A 19,510-nucleotide genomic window follows, 5' to 3' on the forward strand; every position below is an offset into this window, starting at 1 on the left:
AAGTACTCCAAATCCTAATGAATTGGGGAGATATCATAATGATAGATTGGGAGGGAGACCATCATAGAGAAAAAAAGAAAATCACCCCAAGAAAACCCTCTAACCTCACTCCCTATAGATGGGATAGGAACCTTTCTAGAAGCATCCTTAGGATCTTCAATAGCCTGAGTAGGATCTAAAATCCATAGTTTAGACCCACCTTTAGTACCTATGATAAAAACACCCTCATCATCCCTCCTTGAGGTTAGGTTAATCATGGGTGTTAGAACCCCCAAGGTCACTAAGGGGACCTCATAGTAACCTCCAATCCCTCTTTAGGGATTTCCCCTTCTTCCATATTGCCACTATGATTCTCTATAACCACCTTCTCTATGATAAGATTAGTTTAGTGAGGTCCTTAGAGAAGGGATAATCCTCAATCCTCATTCTCTCCATTTCCTTAAGATGGGTCTCTTTCCCCCATAGAACCCATAACTAACACCTAGTTAGGAGGGGAAGTATTTGAGCATTCTTGTTGAGTAGAAGAGGCCATAGGTGTCACCTCCTCTTCCCCTTATGGCTACTCCCCCTATCTTGAGTCCTAGGGTATTTAGTGATGATATGACCATAGGAAACATAGTGCTAGCAAAAAAAGATGCTTTCTCATAAGAAATTGGCTGGGACCAAGCTCCCCAATTAGATTTTAACACCACAACAATAGGGAGGGATTTATTGATAGCCACATTCACACAAAATCTTTCATCAAGAAGTCTATATTTTATAGAACAAACATTATTAGTTCTAATGAATTTTCCAAACAAATTCCTAATCCATTTGAAGACCTTATCATAAAAAAAACTAGAGCAGTCCCATAGAGACAAATCCAAACTGGGGCCATATAGAGAAGTTTCATAGATGGGTTAAAATCAAGTTTCCATTTATTTAGAGTCTAAACATATTTACCAAAGTTCCAAGATCCCACTAAAATGGCACATTTGGGTATGGCCAGGATCTTGGTTAACCAAACTATGGCTTTAAGTGGCAATGAAAAACCAGAAAATCAAGGTTATGTTTGTATGCACACTAAAATGGTCCCCTAGACTATGGGCCCCCATTATTCAATTTATCAAAATTTCTGAATCAATGGTTTGCAATATTTTATTAAATCAATTCAAATAAATTTTTTTGATCAAATTGTAATTAATTCAATTATTTCAAAATTTCCTAAGGTTTGATCATTTTATCATAAGTCTTATTTAATTAAAAGAAAACCTCTCTTTTAATTAAATAATTAATCCACATTTAATTTATTAATAAGAAAACCCCTCTTATAATTTAATTAAATATTTCCTATTGAATTAAAACAACTTTCTCCGTTTTAATTAAATAAAATCCCACTTCAAAAAAGAAATAAATTAAATAAAAATTAAATAAATTATTTTTTCCTCTACACTTAAATGGACATATTTCTAAGTGGGATTCCATTTAATTTTCCTCCTCTTTTCTCATTGGTGGAATTTTGTCTCCCACAGATCATTCTTTCTCCACCCTTGATTAAATCTTATTGCCTCTTAATCTTAATCATCCATTCTTCTTTATAAGGGAGAGCTCTCTCCTCACTTTTGACATCCATGATTATGCTATTGTTATGCTACAGGTTTTTAGAGTAATTTTTGGAGGAGTTTGTGCATTAAAGCTTTTTGTGAAGAACTTCTATCTTCTTGTATTCTTCTCTCATGCATCCATGGCTTCCATCATCATGATCCATCCTTGCATTTTAATATTAGCTTAGGTCTATATTTTCTCTCATAGATTAATCTTGCACTATTATTTTCCTTCATAGATTAAATTTTCTTTCTTGCATTGCTTTGGATTGTCATCATTTAGATTAGTTTGCATCTTCATTTGCATTCATATTTTGATCTTTGAATCTCTCATTTTATGGTGTATTTGCATGGGCACAAACTAGGTCAAACTAAGGGCCTCCATTCCAAACCCTTGCACTCAATGAATAGAGAGTTACGAGCTACCATTCGAGACCTCATTCTTGAGCAATCTTGCATATAATGACTCATAGAAGTGTGCTCACATTTTAGGCATGCATTTTTGGCACCCACCATGCGGTAACCCACCTTTACTTGTTGGTTTTAGATATATTTAGAGCTAACCCCCTTATGTGGATTTGTTTGGAGATGAAAAATTGTAAATCTAAAAGATTCAATCATTTATCCAAAATGGCTTAGTGTTTTGGTTTGAAGTTTTTTTTGCAGGGTGCTGACATATTGGAGAAGATTCGGTGAAATTTTTAGATTTTTAAGAGGTATTTTCAAAATTTTATAATATTTTCATTATTTTTCATGAAAAATCATTTTAAGGCCCATATTAGTGAATTTTTCAAAAAAGTCTACATTTTTGGAAAGATTTCTAAATTCTGAATAGGGTTGATTCTTTGTCTTTTGATTTTAGAAATCATATTAAGCCTTAATATTTCAATTTGCAAAAACTAGTCTATTTTGACAAAAAGGCTCCCTAGGGCACAAATGAAATGATCTTTTCAAAATTTTAACATTTTTGGAAAGCTCTCTAATTTTTTATAGAGGTATCTTTTTTGAATTTAGGGTTTTGGATCTAAATTCATATCATATAGATCCAATCTTGTTGACTAGGTCAAAAGTCAGTATTAAAAAAAGGGTATTTAATGAATAGCTTGCATTTAATTTTGACATGGATCAATGCATGATGTGAGATTTCATTTGAGTTATTTGATGGTTATTATCACTCTTAAAAATTAGATTTTTAGATCTAACCCTAGTTTTGGATAACTTGGATATATATTGCATATTTTGTGTTTGCTTGTTTTGCTTGTTGCTTTGTCCGTTGTGGGCGAGCGTTCAAGTATAAATTAAAGGTAAAAAAGAGAAAAGACATGTTGCAAGGATTACTAGGTATTTTTTTGGACTCTATAACATTTGGATTTGGAAGTACAATGAACCCTCTCATGTGTTTGGCTTTAGTGCTTTTACATGCTTTCATAAATTCACACTTCATTTGGTGCTCTAAAATTGGATCTAGATTTATTTTCATGCATATGTGTTTTAAATACTAATTAGGCCCTATGAACACTATTTGTGGATTTCTTGAGGTAATGTGCTTCATTTTCTTGCCTTACAGGTGAAGCTTTTCTCGACAATAGATCCCCTTGTAGGTAGGGAAGGGTATTTGTTATTATTTCACTATTCCACTTGGGTTTGTCCTCAACATACATTAGTACTTTCTCTTTTGAGATTAGTGGTGTTTCTTGTCAACCTTTTCCAAAAATTTGGTAAGGCAATTTCAAATTAGTATGTCAAAGAATCTTGTTTGCTATGTTTGTGTAAGGTGAAGAGGATAGAGGAGTATGCTTTGTTCCCTTTTGGGCACATAAAAAACTTGGAACCCTTGAATCCAAATGAAATCCTCATGTGGTACAACTTTTTCAGTCTTCCTTAATTAGAGAGGGTTAACCATAGTGGACATTCCCATTATTAGGTTAACCACATGGATGAAACCTCAAGCGGTAATAACCATTTTTGACGTGGTGGTAGCAACCACTATATAAATGTCTTTGTGGGGGAAATCCTCATGGTTGTAGTCTTTTGTTGGGTTGGCATATCTCCTTAGTATCTCCAATTGATTAAATTATAATAATATGTCAAAATCTTGGTGTACTGGGATTGGATTTCATCCACTCTAGATTGCAAAATTTGCAGAGTTGAACATTACTAAGAACCATAGTGCTACCAAATTTTCTTTTCTAGGACTATGTGTGTGATTGGAAAACATTTTGAGAACATACACAATGGTGGTTCTAGGGATTAGACTGATACTACGACAATATTCTTGTTCATGTGTAAGGTTTCTTTGTCCCTTGCTCTTTGTTTGAAGATGTTTGCTTGAAATTCCTAATTTCTATCTTGCATGCCTAGTTTATGATTCAAAAATTATCACACCTAGTTGGATATTTAAAACAAATAAAATCTAAGTTCCTGAATCGAGACTTTATGATCAAACTACTATGCTATCTTGTTATTTCCAATCTCCCTATGTTGATCTGGTTCAGATTAGGCTACTTACCCCATTGTTAGAAACTTGTTTATACCTTGAGTTATTTTCTTTTGACCCCTCAAACTAGTGGTCTTTGATTTCACAAGTGACCTTGTTTGGAGTCGGTGAGTTAGAGACCATCTTTGTTGAGAAAGTTATACCTTTGGATTCTTTGATATTATACTTGGAGAGTCTTTGTAATTTATTGTCCATCCACTTTCATAAAAAACCAATTTTAATTATTTATAATTTGGGTAAATCATCCTCTTGGTCCATATGTGCTAGGGTATTCACCCAAAGTTGTGGGCACCTCTATGGCAGTGTCGATTTATGCCTATTGCAAAATTCTATCTTATCACATCTCTTTTGGACAAGTGAGTGTTTTTACTATCCTAGTTTGGTACCAACCTTCCTTAGAGTTATCCTATCACATAATACCTATTCTTCTATGCTGATTACAACAAGATATCAGGTAGATCAAGGAAAGCAACCCCAAGTTGTCTTTTATTTCAAACTCATCAATGAGGTAAGGGAAAAGAACCTATGTTTGTTCAATTGTCGAAGAATATTCCAGAAGCTTTGTTTGACCATAGTAGTGATCTTATTGAGTTGATTACACCCTTAGCATCACCTCACTCAAATATGCGTATGGATTTTACAATGGCTCCACAAAAGAAGAATAGAACTAGTGAATACTATGTTGACCTATTGAGTGGTGGTCCCACTAGTGAAAATAGGCCAAACTCACCCCATATTGAGGAAGGACAATTGGATGCACACCAAAGGGCTGAGAAAGGTAAGAATTATGCCTATCAAGAAGAGAATCCCAATATGATGATCAAATTAGTGAGCCTTCCAGTGCTCGTGTGAATTCAACATTTACTGGTAACTAGTTTAGACAGTCAAGACTGTGTACACTGCTCATGACACATTTAGGCTATGCAAGTGGTAGATTCAAAGTACTTGAGCATGAGAGAAAAGCCCTACTATAAGAACAAGCTAAGAAGGAAGAACCATTTAGGCACCTAGAGGAAGAAAGGCAAGTTATGATTGAGATAGAAAGGAAAGGTTGTCAAGAAGCACAAGACCTTCTCATGGCTTCACAACTTGACAATAAATTCAACAATGTGCACATTGGTGGTGGAAAAAACTCTCCTCCATCCACTCCTCCTAAGACTCCATGAAGTGGAAGACACTCATGATCTCCTTCACAATCTCCTAGCCCTAGAGGAAGGAGAGCTTCAAGACATGAGTATTATAGGAGACCAACACCTCCTAGCGTTTCAAGACAACCTTAACAAAAATCTCATCATGGTTCACAATATGGAGGTGGTAGCTCAAACTTCGACTGTAATTCTTATGATTTAATGGCTATGCAAGCAGACCCACATTTTTAGCAACATTTAATCAAAAAGGATGCTAAGGTCCCTTACAACTTTGATGTAGACAAAAAGATTCAAAAGAATGATCCCTCTATAAATGAAGAAATTGACCAATTGAAGAAATAGTTGAAGAAAATATCGGCACCCAAGAGTTCTTTAACTTCATTCAATTTGTCCTAATCCTTTTGATAAGAGTGTTGACATGACAGATTTTCCTAGAAAAATTGTGATCCCCGAATATGAAAAATATGATGGAAATGGGGATCCGAATGATCATGTGTGTTAGTTCTATACTATTAGTTTTGAGTTTCATCATGAGGATTCATACCTTATGATATTATTTCCAAGGAGTTTTAAGGGTCAAGAAATGGAATGGTTTACCAATATAACTCCTCTTATTAAGACATTCCCTAAGTTAATTTAGATATTTGTTCAACGATTTGCATACAATATTTCATTATCTATCTTGCTATTGGACTTATGTCACACAAAGGAAAATAAAGGAGAATCCTTTGTTACTTTCTTGCAAAGATAGAGATGACAATGCTCTCACTATTCTAGGACTATTCCTAGGAAAGAAAATATTGAAATCCTCATTAGTAACGTGGTTCCTGAGATGAAGTACGAAGTTAAGAAGATGGTTTTTGAGTCCTTTGATACCATGGTTGAAGCCACATTTAGAATTGAGGATGTTTTGAGAGAGCGAGTTATTTTGAGAAAAAATGGAAACAACAACAATGGTTAGAATAATAGCAACAATAACAAGGATAAAAGAAAGAATGCATATTGGAATAAGAACAAAAAAGTGGTTAATGATGGGGTTGTGGATTCCTCTACACCTAAAGACCAAGTTGTTCTCCATTTGGCTAGTACCAATCAACAAAGTAACAAGCCAAGATATCAAGAACAACCTAAAGGAGAGAAACATAACTTTACATAATTGGGTGAGTCATATGAGGAGATATTCATGAAGCTCCTTGCTTGTAATCTTGTGAGCCCTTATGATGCCACAAAGTTCTGCATACCTAAAGTTAAGCCATGGTGGTAGGATGACAAGGCCTATTGCAAGCTTCAGAATGGCATTAGACACGATATTGAAAACTCTATGAGATTTAAGCATATTGTTCAAGACCTTATTGAGAATGGAAAACTTGAAATAGATGGATTAAATACCAATGCTGATCATAGAGCATTCAAAGAGCCTTTGCCCAAGTATGAGAAAGGGGAAGCTTCCCAACCTAAGAATGACAAGGCTGTAATTAATTACACTTATGCAAATGCAAAAAATGTTGTCAATATGCTTGAGGTTTTAGAATAAAGTGTCAACATGATGGAAGCTAAAGATATGAGTTGTTATGATTTAAATTTGAGCTCTCTTATCATTGGTGAAAAACCTGTTTTGGTGTTAAGGGGTGCTCACTCTAGAGAGTCATCTCAAGGTCCCCTTGTCATTAGAGGACCCAATTCAAACTAGTCAAGTAAAGCTAAGCAAGTGTCTTCCCAAAGTCTCACTGTTGTTATGCGAAGTCAAGGTCCCCTTGTTATCAAAGGACCTAGTTCAAACAAACCAAGTAAGCCAAAACAAGTGCAATCCAAGTATTTTCCTTCAAAACTAGTGGTTAACCCTAGGTTGAATTATAATATTTTTGATCAATTGCAAAGAACCCCCACTCAAATTTCAATCTTTGAGCTTTTAGAGTTGTCTCAAAGACACAAACAAGTCCTTGAGGATGCTTTATGCATGGTGAATGTCTCCAACAATTTAGATGTCCATCATTTCCAGAACATGGTTAATCATATTGCTAGCCCTCATTATCTTTCCTTTTTGGAGGAAGATGATAAATTTTGAGTCATTTGCATAATCTTTCCCTTCATATTGAGGTCATGGTCCATAGAACCCATGTTAGGCACATTTTGATAGATGAGGGTGCTAGGCTTAATATTTATTCTTTGAGTCTTTTAAAGGCATTAGGTTATTTTGAACAAGTTATTGATACTAGAAGGAATATTATTATCAAAGCATATGATGATGAAGAGAGAAGTTCAAAGGGTTTGGTCATCCTTCCCATTAGGATTGGTCTTATTGAAAAATATATTTTATTCCAAATAGTTGATGTTGGACCCCTTGCATACAATATTTTACTTGGTAGACAATGGATTAATGATATGAAAGCAGTGTCATCTACCTATCATCAGTGTGTTAAGTTCCCTTACAATGGAATAAAGATTTGCATAACTGGGGATAATATTTCTTCTACTAACTTGATTTCAGCAAGTACTCATGTTCCCCTCAATTGAGAAGCAAATGATTTTGATGTAGCTTTACCTGAATGTAAAGACAAGTTCAAATCCATAGACCTTGGCATGGGGGATATCAACTCAACTCCCTCGTAACATTATTAGTTTCACCTAGGTATTATGGTAAATCTTCATAAGAGATGAAAACTTCCTCTTTAGCTATGACATTATTTGACACATTTGTATAGTTTTCAGTGCCTATTCAAGATGAGAAAGAAGATGTGGCTATGAGAGATTGGATTTATAGAGAAGAGAAGTATATGCACAGTTAGAACTTCACTCCCTCTCCTAAAGCTTATGGAAGAGGGTATACTTTTGTCAAGGGGATGGGCTATCTTGGACATGGCCCTCTTAGTAATAGATTGGATGTTGGAGCAGAACCCCTCGATCATGGTCTTTTTAGATGTAAGTCTAAGAAGCCAGTTGGCCTAGGATATGCAAATCACAATAATGTTGCTCCTATCCTTGATAAGTTGGATAGTGAAGAAGAACAAGAGTACATACCTAATTTGGAAAATTAACAAGATATGTGTGAAGATTGGGTCCCTTCAACTAATCTCCTTTGGGGAGATTCAGATAGTCTAGTATGTCATGAGACAGTTACAAATTTAGAACAAGAGAGTATGACCCTTGATGATATTGAGGCTTCCACATCTAGGTGTCCCAAGCCTTCATGGTGTAGGCATCCTAGTTGAGATTTAGAAACAGATTCCAATGAGTTTGAATGGGACTCCCTCCCAAAGCCTTCTACACTTGATATGGACATTGATGTTGTCCATACATATAGTTCTCAACCTGAGTTAGTTGATGATTTTTGTGTAGGATCACATGATTTTAACTCACATGTTACCTTAGTGGTCGATTCTTTGCTTGTTAGGATAGATCCCGATTTGGGTAGTTTAGGAAGTTACTTGATAGACTCTGACTCTTTGGTCACCAAAGATATCATGCATATTCATAACCTTGAACCAGTCATTGATTTACCCCATGTTCATCCTAATTTGATTGATTGGTCCCAATTTAATCATGAACTTGAGCTTTTGATGTTTCAAAATGATTATGAGATAGTCTACTACTTGAATGCCATTGAACCTGTAGTCTCTTCCACCAGTTAACAGGCTACCAACATGATAGAGGCAAACATCAAGTACCTTAGTCACAAAATAAAAATAAAATAAAATAAAAAGAATAGGAGTGTTGATGAAAAAAACCACTATGTTGCAATGTTAGAACCAAAAATAGTAAAAAGAAAGGATGTGTTCGAGGGTGACAACCTCTCTGAGGTGCCTAAGGATGAGGTATTTGAACATCTCCCTAGTTATTTTCAAGATAGTGATTATTAAACCAACACAAACAGTCAATTTGTGTATGGATGAAGCTTCGCAAATGGTACATTTGGCTCATTCTTTGTCATCACAAGAAAAAGAAGCCTACACTAAGTTCTTACGAGAAAAGAAGATCAATTTCGCATGGACTTATTCAAATATGCCATGGGTTTCTCCTCATGGATACACAATTCCTAAATTCTACAAGTTATTATTTCCATGTACAAATAACATTGTTCAGTATCAAGCTTTAACAAATGGACTTAAGATGGCTATAGAATGGAGAATTATAGAGTTACACATCTATGGGGATTCACAACTAATAATGAACCAAGTCAATGACAATTATTTAACAAAAAATGAGAAATTGGTACCTTACAAACAAATGGTTGATTCCTTGAGACACTACTTCACATTTGTCTCATTTTAGGAAATCCCTAGAGCAGAAAACAAAGCAGCTGATGCTATGGCTACATGTAGTGCTTGCCCCAAGTTCACATTTCTATTATCATTACTGAACTCTTTTAGGCTACTTTTATGCTTATGATTAGTGGCATTGTTTTAATATTATCATATATTATTTTTACATTTAGTTTATTATATGATGAGATTACTTAGTAATCTATATTTCATGTATGCATGATGGGTATTATAGTGCTTTCAGTTATTGATGATGATTAGTTAGATGGTTTTTTTATCCTATGTGTTTTCTTATAGATACTTACCCCATACTACATGTGTATGGTGTGTGTGTTTGTTTTCTTTATGTATGAGATTTTTGATGTGGTTAAGGAAGAGAGTCATAGTCATGTGCTAGTCAAGATCTACATGATGTGCCACTTCCTACCATTGCCTATTTAGCTTAGAATATTGTGTTTGTACATGTGTGGATTTTATCGAGTTGCAAGTACGGGGTATCGACTTCCCTGAATTACCAGGATGAGGATACCCTATTGCATTATCTCAATGGTAAGAGAGGGGAGATAAATTCTTGAGTCCAAATCTTAAACCTTTAATCCATTTGTCCTAGAAAAAATAGGACAGGTATCTGAGTTCTCTACCTTCTAAATGTGTCAAATGATGTTAATTCATGATGATAACCCTTTAATTTGATCTTGTATGTGTTTTTCTATGATGGGTTTTCGTATGTTGTTTTATAAGTCTTTGGTGGATTTTCTATTAATTAAGTCTAATTAAAAGATTAAATTAATGATTTAATTTAATGGAAAATTATTATGACATTTTAATATTGAATTATATTTAATTGATTGGAAAATTAAATAAATAAAAATAATTAAATTTGAAGATAAAAGTTATAAGAATAAATTTAGAGCGTGATAATATTTATTTAATTTAATAATAATATATTTAGAGTTCATTTTTAAATAAACGCTAAGTAATATTATTATTTAAGTTCATAAATATTTTATTGATTAAGTTTTGAAAATAAATTAAAAAGTGAAAGAAATTAATTTATTAAAAGTTTTAAGTTCGCATGATGCGTGCATGAGATTAAAATATAAGAAATTAATAAAACAAGTCAATTCAATAAAGATATTTTAATTGCATAAAGTCCATGCATGAGATTAAAATGCAATAAATTAATTAAAAGAGAAGCCAAGTGAAAATTAAATAAAGTAATTTAATAATTCAATTAACGTGCATGAAAAAGATAAAGAAAGATTAAGAAAAGTTAATTTAGAGTTGAAAATTGGTGAGTATAGAGTTCTCCCAAGTGAACGCACAATTAGTGCCCCAATTTTAGGAGAGAACAACTTATCACCAATTGAGGGTTCATTTTTGAAGGATGGGAATTTTGGACATGAATTTTTATCACAAATTTTGGAGAAGGAATAAATTTTTAGAAAAGAGGAGGTTTTGAGAGGACAAATTTTCTCTACAGTTTTTTGGGGTGTAGCGATTAGCATCAGCGTCTAGGTAGATGCTTGTAATTTACACATATCTTAGTACACTCTTTTCTTTTCCTATCTTCTAAGTGTTTTTGAAATGATTATCTTTGATGAGTGTTTCAATATAGTGAATTTCTATTATGCATGTTAAATCTTTTAAATATGTAGATATTGAAACATCTTAGAATTCTAATCTAATAATTTCACAAATTAAATTGTAAATTGGGAAGGGTTTTGAGTTCTAAAAAGGAAAATTTAAATAGAAAATTCGACCAGTTGGTCATATTCCTCTATCAGATTAAGGCTATGATTTATTATAAAAATATATATATTAAAATTTTAAAATGGGGGAGGGTGTTATCAGTTTTATTTTATGATAATAAAATTTATATAAAAATAAATTTTAAAAAAAATTAATTAAAAAAATACTAAGGGAGGGGGCAAGCTATTAAACCCCACTCCCCATCTCCCCTGCCCGTGGCCTTTAAGGCTACGCACGATAGGTATTATTGTTGCACAATAGCAGTACTATGTATTACTACCTACGACAACAGTCGTACTTGTAGCCGTAGGTGGGTAAGTCAGTGGGCCTCTAAAATCGCATTTTATTTTATTTTTAAATTTACTTTATTAAATTTTTTAATTTATCTTAAATTTAGTTTATTAAAAATTTAATATAATAAAATTTATGTTTTTATATATTTAAAATTTAATTTATTAAATTTTTAATTTATGTTATATTTAGTTTGTTTAAATGTTAATATAATTAAAATTTAAAGTTTTAGATATTTAAAACTTAAGTTAATTAAAATGTAATTAATTAATAAAAGCATATATATAATTTCAATAAGGTTTCATCAATATGGATTATTAATAATTTTTCTTGAATTATTAAATGTGAGAAATTATTGAGGGTTTCATTGAAAATAGTTTTAAACAATTACTTTAATTAGTTTAATAATTAATTATTAATTGTCAAAAGAATGTTATAATTTGATGATGGAGATTTTCTATTTAAAATTTAGTAATATTAAGTGATTGTTAACTAATTATTTATTATTTATTATTTAAATTTTAAGAGAAATATTTATAGAGATTATGCTCATTTCAAGAGCTTAGGGTAATAAGATGTTCAGGTTCAAACAAATCCATGGGTTAAGTATAGGGTAAATGAGAAATCTTATTACTTAAAAATATGCTCTAAAATGGAAATTGAAACCTTACTTTTAACTCTACTGTGTGTTTTCAAATCAAATACAACTATGAGATTATTATGTTTTCTATGAACTATATATGCTTTGGGTTTTGGGGTTAATCTAGCTTTGACAGTCCTAGGTTTTTACCAGAGGCTCGAGGATTATGTGTTTGTGATGTCATGCTAATGTTGATTTCAATCTTGATTATTTTTACTCAACCATGGTATGTGATTATATGCTCTATGTTGAGAGTGTTTATATTGTTGGTTATTGTGATTCAGTATCTTTTTAGGATAGTGAGACTTATGCTATGAGATATTTGACTTAACCATTTTTGAGTCCTCGATCAGTTATACTTGGGTTACTTTATAGTTGCCTTGATGGGACTAAAGTGTTTGCTTTGATCTTGGTGATGTCATGTTGTGACATGTTTGACCTAACCATTTTGAGTCATTGATCAATACTATTGGGATACTTTCTGGTTGCTCGTTGAGAAGTGATGGATATTGTGATTTATCTTTGATGCTTTCCAGTTGCTTGCAAAGAACTAATGTGATTATTATGATTATCTTTATGATACTTTATAGTCAATTGTATAGGGATGAGGTGATTTTACTATGATTCTATGATTTGTGATTTTGTGAGCTTAGGGTAGGTTATCTATATGTAATATTGAGAAGTGGCTTGCAATGGGGGTCAGGGCCCTAAGTGGTTGCTAGGGTAACTCATTGTAAGTTTTTTAATAAGTGAAAATATTACACTAAATGAGAGTAAAATGAACCTAATAAGAGTCTTTCTACATTCTTCCCCATGCCTCAAGGGCTAGTACATATTAGGATGGGAGTAGAGCAAATTCTTGGTTGTGACCTTGTATCCATAGTATGCATTATCAATATGAGAGGATACTAGTGACCACATAGGGATCACTAGGGGGCTAGAGTCTTGAGAGACTACAAGGATAACTCTAGTGTGATTCATATGATGACACTTGCCTGCTTACATAGTAGGTTTCCTACATGTCTTGTGTGCCTCTAGGTCTAGATGTCGATCTATGTTGGAACCCTTGAGTTAGAATGCTTTTAGGATTTCTTGGACTTAGAGAGTATTTTGATATTTGGTTGATATCTTATTTGGGACTTGAGACTATCTCCTTAGCATGGTGGGTGTGGACCTATGGGTACCATGTGGTTGGGAGGCATAGCCACCTACACCACTACTAGGGACCGGTGTATAAAGATAGGCTATTGTCCTAGTGCGACCATTGTTGGATGTGTTCACTTGGTACTTCAGGTTCTGAAGTATGCCTTCTTATGATTTATGCTTTCATTGGGATGCGTGTTTATCATGTTTAGATGATGTTATGTATTGATGCATTTCCTTATATTGATGATTAGCATGTCATAGGTGATGTTATCTACTTTGTAGGATCATCTTATGCTTTATTCTACCATGTTAGATTTCCTTATGCTTATGTTGTAGCGTGTTTTAGTAGTGACATCCTTATTAGGATAGTACTGATGATCTGATTGGTGGCTTGGAGTGTTACGTGCAGGGGATGGCTAGGGCCCATGATGATCTTATGATGCTAATGATGGTTGGGAGGAACCACATGTAGACACCTAAAAACCTTTCGAAAATAAAGTATTTTTATTTTTTGAAAAATTCCTGATGACATCATCATTTATTAATTAATTAATTATTTAATTACTTTATTTATTTTTATGCCATTAAATCCCTTTATCTTAATTAAAAATATTTAATTAAGGAATCCCTCCCAAAAATGTTTAAATCTTATTTAAACATTATTTCCTTATTTATTGATTATTTAATTAATAAATTGACCAAAAAACTCAAAATAAATAAAAAATTTATTTTTTGCCCAAAACTTGGCCAATTTCCTTAAGACCACTAACCTCTTCCAAAATCTTCTAATCCTTCTTTAATTTTGATTAAAGGCTAATCCCATCATTTCCTACCCCTAATCCCAACTCAAAATATTTAATTAAGATTAAATATTAATCCTCATGTTTATTAAAAAAGTTTTAATAAATATCTCCTCAACCCAAACCCTTGAAATAAATAAAACTTTATTTATTTCCTAAAATCTAATTTATCATCATCCTAAGAAAGTTCTAGACTCTTCTAGAAAGTCTTCATCCTCATCCTAGGAAGTTCTAGACTATTCTAGAAAGTCTTTATCCTCATCCAAAGTCTAGACTCTTCTAGAAAATGTCTTTAAACCTAATCCTAATTATCTCCTAACCTTGTCACATGCTCTAAACATGGGTTAAGACTTACTAACCCAAGCCAAAGTTAACAAATATCTCCTCCTTCACCCACCCTCATTAAATGCCATCCACTTGCCTATCCCTAAGCTAATCCTAAACCATCCTAATCCATCCTCTAATCATTTTCACAATCTTAAGCAAGCTTAAAACCCTCCTAATCAAGCCCAAGTCGAAATTGCTCTCATCTCCCTCAAAATATCTCAACCATAAAACTTTATGAAGCCCACTAGGCCATAAATGACTCTTTCAAGCCCTTTTATTGCTCTTACAAGCCATTATGAGGATCTTTATGAAGATTTTATCCCTTGAGCCTCCTTTTTTGACTCATCCTTCCCCTTTCCTCCATCCTCTCACCCTGTGACATGTGTCACTCCCTGATTGGCTATAAGGAAGCACAATCCATGTGCTCTCCTCTCATGCAATCTGAACCCTCCATGAGCTTTTTTCTATCCTTGCATCTTAGCCCTCAATCCCTCAAGCCTCTTGCCTATAAATTGGATTCTTCCCCTTTGCAAAATAACACAATCAATGAAGTAAAGTCATAATTCCATTTTAAGAAGCCATTTTACATCAAAACCATACACTCACACCAAAATTCCAACTCTATTTGAAGCCGTTTTTGAAGCATAAAGCTTGAGCATACATCCTATCTATTTAGAAAAAGCTAATCAACAAGAGAGCTTCTCATTGAGAGAGCCCATTAATGGCTCATATTCTCAATTAAGAGCTCATCTTAGTCTATCTTGAAGTTTATGAATTTTTTTTAGTTTTTAGAAGTTTTATTTAAATTTGGTTTCTATTAGCATACTAACATTGCTCATATACATTTTGGCACGCTCGGTGGGACCCCGCATGGGTCATGTTCATTAGCTTTTTTAGTCAAGTTTTGTATGTCATTTGCTAATTTTGGCTAATTTTTCTTGTTTTTGTGATTGGTAGGATTGTATAAATTGGTTTTGTAGGTCCACATGAGCATGAAGAAGACAAAGGAACTCATACTCTATCTCATAGTATTTGCAGATTTTTCAAGCTTATAGGTGGACAAAGCACTTGGAATTCTTCTTCCTCTTCTTGTCTATATTTTTCTTATTCCGTCTACTTCTTCTTCTTCTTCTTGTGGGAGATCTTGGCCTTTTTTTTTAAGGAAGAAAAATCATACTTAAATCCATTAAAAAATTAAAAATTTGCAAAAAATAAAAAATATTTTAAGTGAAACTAAACCAATCCAATCATTTGCATCCTTGCAACATCAAGTTTTTAGATGCATTCATGCAAAGTTAGGAACACTTCATTTTTGGGAATTTAAAAAGAAGTTCAAGTTTCCATTTCAAAAGGTTCAAAATCAACACTAAGTGCACACTAAAATCTAAATCAAACTCAAAGCATCAATCAAGGATAAAATGAACCTCATTTGCAAATATTTTAAAGTTCTTTTAAAAATCTCATGAAAACTAAGAGTCCTAAATGGTTGCCAAAAATTGTCTTAAAAGCTTTGTTATTTGTTCCAAACAAATGTCTTGTTGCAAAATCTTGAATGTTTCTTAGGTTTTTCATGCATCAAAACAATCTAGGAATATCATTTTTGGGATTAAAATATGAAAACTAGAACACAAAATCTTGAATGAAAACCAAAGTCCAAAGAGTCATTTTCACTTTTGAGTCCAAAACAATCTTGAATGATCTAAGGTTAAAACAAAGCACTTCAAAGTTCTTAAAACAACACAAAAAATCTCAATCTTGAATGCTCAAAGGATGGTTTCATTTATTTTATTTTACTTTGTATCATGGATCCAAACAGGATTATGTATTTCTATTTCTACATATGTATATATTCTTTTAGCCTTTCATACCCTGTGACATGTATAGTGGATGATTGAGCATTCTAAATTTCATTTTCCAAGAGGCATTCAGAACAAATGTATATTATGGACTTTGGAATTTTTAATTATTCTTTCATATGGATGTGGTAGTTGTTAGACTTAGTATTAACTAAATATAAATGTGACTCAGTGTCTTGGGATCCTTAAGGAATGTAACCTGTTATGTATGCTTATAGTTGATTGTATGTTATTTCTTCCGCTACTATGTGTTTGATGTGTATGTTATTCTTCTTGCTTTTAAAAAAAAATGTTTGGAAAACTTAGTAAAACTTAAAGTTAATTCTTTTGGAGCCCTTGGTGGGGCATTACACTACACTTGCTTCACTTCTTCAATTAGAGCAACATGAATCAAGATTTGAATTCTTGGTGGAAGAGCTACATCACCCTATCTATGATTCCCAAGAAAGTCATGTTATTTACACCCTTGTTGGTCATGAGTCATCCCATTATAGTGCCATTTATTCATACGTTCATGATGGCATTATACCTAAAACCTTTAACCTATCTAAATTTAGAAACCTTATTCAAAACACCTCTCACAATTCCCTTATCTCTGGAGATTTGTGTAGGAGGGGTCTAGATGGAATGCTTCTTAGATGCTTAGAAAGGAAGAATCTAATCAAGCATTAGTTGAAATCCATGATGACATCTATGGGGGACATTCCAATGGTCTTTCCATGGCTCAAAGGCTGCTTAGGACTGGGTACTATTGGCCCACGATGTAGATTGATGTAGTAGATTTTGAAAATTCATGTGAAAAGTGTCAAAAACATGGTAACCTAATACATGCTCTGGGTAGGGAGCTCATTCCTTTTGTCTCTCATTGGTTGTTATAGCATTGGGCCTTTGATATTGTTGGGCAGATTCATCCCAACTCATCATGTGGACACAAATTTATTATCACTACTACTCATTACTTCATCTAATGGGTAGAAGTTGTCCTACTTTCTATTGCCTTGGGTAAGATAGTTTATCTATTTATTCTAAATCACATCATCTATAGATTTGGAGTTCCTTCAGAGATTATCACTAAAAATGGAGGCTAGTTTAAAAATAAGGACCTTAGACAACTTTGTAATAAATTCAAGATAAAAAAAAATTGGTCTTCCATTTACTTCCCACAAGGAAATGTTCAAGGAAATGTTCAAGAAAAAGTATCAAATAAAACTGTTCTTAAAATCTTACATAGAATAGTTGATAAGAATAGTAGAGATTGGCACTTACAGATAAATACAAATTTTTCAGCCTATAGAATGAGTATTCATACTCCTACTGGGGCTACTCCTTTTGCCCTTACATATGTTGTTGAAGTAGTGTTACCTTTAGAGGTTGAGATACCTTCACTTAGATTTTCCTTAAAAGGTCTAGTTACAATTGAAGACTACCATGCCATGAGACTTCAAGAGTTAGAAATTCTAGATGAGAAATGAAAACCATCATTTGACCATATGAGGGTCTATCAAAAGTGCATGTCAAAAGAATTCAACAAAAAGGTTCACCCTAGAGAATTCTAGGTGAGAGATCTTGTCCTACATGAAAATCCTAGCAATCAAAAAAAATAGAGATCAAAAGGGTAAATTTCAAACTATTTGGCTTGGACCTTACATTATTACAACAACTTTTGGGTCTAGTGCCTATTTACTGTCTACAATAGAGGGAGAGTAGCTCCCTAATCCTATCAATGTCTTACACTTGAAGAAGTTCTACCCATGATGCTCATTCTATTTGGGGGCATCTTTGTACATATTTATTGATCCTAGAAAAATATAGAATATATATATATATATATATAATTCAAAAATCCAAAAAAATGATATACTATCAAAATTCTAAAAATTGGAAAATGTCCTAAAAAAATGATCATTTTAGTAATAAGTGCTTTGATGTATCTCCAAAATAATTATATTTTCCAAAAAAAAGGAAAATAGAAAATAATAATCCAAGTGGTGAAAACTTGGAAATGGGTGCTACTTAAGGCCTTTGCACCCCTATTTCTTAGCACATGTCCTTGACACTTGGCCTTTCTCCATCATGTCTTGTCTTTTTTGCCTTAGTTTGTAATTGTTCTTTGTCTAGGGGGCATAACTACGTTAGCATTGGTCTCTTGGCTGTGTTAGTCTTTAGGACCCCTCACAAATCATGTTTTTCAACACCACCCCAACTGTATTTTTTAATACAACCCTTGACATCGAGTGTTTTTCAACACTTATTGGTTTGGTCTTACCCAGTTTCATCATGTGATCTTACCTACTTGCAAGCATTCACTCCTTATTGTGAAAACTTAGTATCAGTTAACACACTTAAAATTTTTATATATAAACACTTAATGCTTGACCTATGTCATGATCTTTTCTTTGTGTGCTGACTATTATTGATTTTTGTTTAGTGTCCTTGTCTAATAAGTCTCTCCAGGATGCATAGCTAGAGGACTTCGGGCATGGGGCATGTTTTCATTTGTTTTCTACTTGTGGGTGTGGTCTTGAAATGCTAGAGTGTCTCTTGTTGTCCCCTTGAAACACTTAGGATATTTGAGGCATCATTGTTGACTATTTTTGTACAACCATTCTTATGGTCATCCTGGCATCTATGACATAATGTGAGCATGGTTTTGCTTATGTTAGAATCTTTCCACATTCCAATCTGATATAAATCACATTCATATCTTCATAGTTGTGGTTGTGACTAGTGATGATTGTGTGATTTTTTGATGTCTATTAATAATGGCCCAATGATGAAAATAAGTTTTTTTACATTCTCTAATGAATAATGAACACAAAATCCTATGTTATAGTTTCTCTATTGCAAGTACACCTTTGCATTTTCATGTATCTTGCATTATTAGACTTCATGTTAGTTTGCATTTTTAGGCTACATTTTAAGTTTGAGAGGGTTTTCCCTTCATATTTCCTATGGACTTTTAATAAATTGTGGTCATGTTTTGATCTTCATTTTCTTATCTTCTTTCATGATCTCAATCAAAATTTCTATCTTAAACAGTTGATTGATTTTGGGGCATTCTATTTCTTATGCAAAATTTTCTTTTCTTCTTTTTGTTTCTTTCCATACCTTCCAAATTTCTACCTTCCATTTGTTTTCACCCCACTTTTTCTATTCTATTTCAACTTTGGGGCATAATATTTCATGCTTAATGATCTACCTAGGTTCTGTG

This window comes from Cupressus sempervirens, chromosome 3 (assembly GCF_028749045.1).
Source record: "Cupressus sempervirens isolate cs-2001-9-10 chromosome 3, ASM2874904v1, whole genome shotgun sequence".
Taxonomy (NCBI): domain Eukaryota; kingdom Viridiplantae; phylum Streptophyta; class Pinopsida; order Cupressales; family Cupressaceae; genus Cupressus; species Cupressus sempervirens.